Source organism: Canis lupus, chromosome 8 (assembly GCF_048164855.1).
Source record: "Canis lupus baileyi chromosome 8, mCanLup2.hap1, whole genome shotgun sequence".
Classification (NCBI taxonomy): domain Eukaryota; kingdom Metazoa; phylum Chordata; class Mammalia; order Carnivora; family Canidae; genus Canis; species Canis lupus.
The window spans coordinates 31,052,547-31,055,800 of record NC_132845.1 but is presented as its reverse complement, the minus strand read 5'-3'; the positions used below and the strand labels follow the sequence as shown (position 1 = coordinate 31,055,800).

Below are 3,254 nucleotides of genomic sequence, written 5' to 3'. Positions count from 1 at the left end.
TTGTAGAGACCTTATGGAATGTGTATGTGACTAATGCCCTTAGGCCTTGATATCACCCCTTACCCTCAGGGGTACATTCCAAAATCCCTGGTGGATGCTTGAAACCTTGAATAGTTTCAGACCCTAATATATACCATGTTTTGTCATGGCCCTTGTTAGGGGGCAAGGCAGAGATTTAAACACACACACACACACACACACACACACACGACAAAACATGGTATATATGTGTGTGCGTATATATATAATAAAGTTTAATTTATAAACTACGCATGGTTATTAGCAACAATAATAAAATGGAACAATTATAAATGACTGTATTAAAAGTTATATGAACGTGGTCTTTCTCTCTTAAAACATCTTATTGTACTGTATTCATCCTTTTTGTGATGAAGAGAGATGATACAATGCCTATGTGGTGAGAGGAAGTGAGGTGAATGATGTGGGCATTGTGATGTAGAGTTAAGCAACTATTGACCATCTGGTGATTTGCCAGAAGGGTCATCTTCTTCTGGACTTGGTAGACTATGGGAAACTGAAAGTTGGGGAAGTGAAACTGCAGATAAAGATAAACGTGTAAGATTTGGAGGCCGGTGGGGAGATCTATGCATCTTGTGGTGGCCCTAGGCAAGTCTTCGTGTAAGTTCCCTTGCTTATTAAACCTGCCTCCTACCCATCTGGAGTGTCTACCTCTTTCTGTGGTCTCTCTTTGCTGACCTGTGTGGGGGCCAGTGTATGAACACTTACTTGGAAAAACATACTTATTACTGGAAGAAAAGTAACATTGTCACCATATTAAATTTGTGGATTTTGAATAAATCTTTCTAAAAGTGTGTGGAATAGCAAAAATAAAAGAAGTGGGCACTTCGGGGAAGAACTGAGGACTTGAGACAAGATAGGAAGATTAAGACCTGGACCAAACACTTTAAGGATATACGCTTGGACTTTAAGGCTGAAAAGTACATATCATGAAAATGAACTACATATACCAAAGGAGGGAGTAAAGTTTTCATGATATGGATTGCAATTCTCTTTAATTATCTGAATAATTTATCAAAGTCTGATGTATTTGTCTAACATCTGTGATGCTACTGTGCTTCATTGCATAACCCTTCTAATAGGTGGGAGTATTTTAAAGAATGTGCAGCATTTAGAAGCCGGAATCAGGAATCTATGTCATAAACATATGAAAAGAGCTCCACCTTACTCATTAAAAGGAGAAGTGAGCAGTGACTGGAGTGTAAACATCCATGGAGTTATTTGGCTATAACCTTTAAAACTAACAATGTATTTATCCTTCAACACAGATATTTTTGATAAGGAAATATTTTCAAGATACACACACATATAATTCGATATATTCAATATTGAATATGCTGGATAAATCTTGTGCCTGGTCAATTTTTAAAATTGTATACTTTTTCCATTTATTATTTTGTGCAGATATTACTTTTTCAAAATGAACTAAATTTTTAAGGGAAAGAAAAACACATAGAAATAGGACAGATGTTGTCTTGAAAAAAAAAGTCCACCAATCAAGGACTCTTTCTCACTCTCCTTGAAATAACCATTGTTTTTATTGTGTACATATTTTTTTTCAGGCCTGTTACAGGCATTCAGAAACTCTGTTACTTGTCTTTTAATGTTTTTATGGTTTCTTCTATGGCACAGAATTTTTCATTTGACTAGAGTATAATTAAACACTATCTTTCTGTGTCTCTCTTTTTTTTTTTAACTTTTTTTTTTTTTATTTTTTATTTATGATAGGCACACAGTGAGAGAGAGAGAGGCAGAGACACAGGCAGAGGGAGAAGCAGGCTCCATGCACCGGGAGCCCGACGTGGGACTCGATCCCGGGTCTCCAGTATCACGCCCCGGGCCAAAGGCAGGAGCTAAACCGCTGCGCCACCCAGGGATCCCTCTGTGTCTCTTTTTAATAATAATGGGTTAGAATTCGTTCATTGCTTATTATGTTCCAGGGACCTTTCTGTAACTTTATATGCATTAAGTCCCTTAATCCTTATATACCATATATTAAAGAATCAATTTGTAATCTCATTTTACACATGAAGAAACTGAAATGCAAAGGATGAATAAGCTTGTCCATCTTCTAGGAGCAGTTAGGGGGCCAGACAGAGATTTAAACACACACAAAATTTAATTATATTTCCTCCTAATATCTTGTACTTTTGTTTTTATACATTTTTAAAATTTAAACCACTAGAATTTATTTTTGTGAATGGTGTGAAGGGATTGAAAGTATTCTTGTGATCAGTGAGTAGACTTGCACCAAGTGGTTTTTATCAAAAGGTCCATTTGAATTATTTCTTTCAAAATTAAGTTTGAAGAGGAGCTTTGTACTATACATAAATTTCCATATTCTCTCTCTGTGTTAATGTTTTTTTTTTTAAATTAAGACCTTTAAAATTATCAAATAGTTTGAAAAATTCAGTTATAATACTTATGTTGTTCTACAAATTGTGTGTGGACTTGTGTGTGTATGTTGTAGAATTTTGGCTGACTTTGACGAGCTATTATATTTAGATGTTTATGAATGAACATAATCAGCTGTTTATTTCAGGAAAAGGTAAGCTAACAACACTATGATTTGATGTTAAAAGTATGGGATTTAGCAGAGCTAAATCTCAGGTCAACCTCGCCTTACCTGTCTAACCTTGTATATTTGGGCCCTCCAGACGATTTCAGGACAGAATTGGACTCACATAAGTATTGAAGAAATTACTTATAGAATTTCTATAGAAGAAAAATTTTTAGAAGAAATTCCCTTTATAGAATAAAGGGAAGAGCAGGCAGGTGTAAGCAGGAGGAGACTCAGACATCATGCAGATTTGATGCCTGTTTAAAAATACAGTGTAAGATGAAAACCCATAAAGATATTCAGATTGTAGTGTATCTATAAGAACTTTTTGACGGGATGATGGGGAGCCCCCAAAGATAGTCCATTAGAGAAGTCTCAGGTGAAGGTATGAATGGCTGGCTTCTAGTACTAACTCTTCACCATGGTCAATTACTTGCATTGACCTGTGAGTCTTCTTTCCTGCTTTTCCCAGAACACAAGGAATCCAAACTGTACTGGCAGTCAGAGATCATATTTCTTTTTCTTTCTTTCTTTCTTTTCTTTCTTTCTTTCTTTCTTTCTTTCTTTCTTTCTTTCTTTCTTTCTTTCTCTTCTTCTTTCTTTCTTTCTTTCTTTCTTTCTTTCTTTCTTTCTTTCTTTCTTTCTTTCTTTCTTT

At 35.4% G+C, this 3,254-nt stretch overlaps 1 long non-coding RNA gene across 1 annotated transcript; it reads left to right on the top strand.

The window, feature by feature from the left end:
- The first annotated feature begins 466 nt into the window (after nt 1-466).
- On the top strand, nt 467-2,058 carry LOC140637578 (uncharacterized). The gene is made up of 2 exons (XR_012034664.1): nt 467-639; nt 1,768-2,058. It is a non-coding gene; the product is annotated as an uncharacterized lncRNA (long non-coding RNA).
- The last annotated feature ends 1,196 nt before the right edge of the window (nt 2,059-3,254 follow it).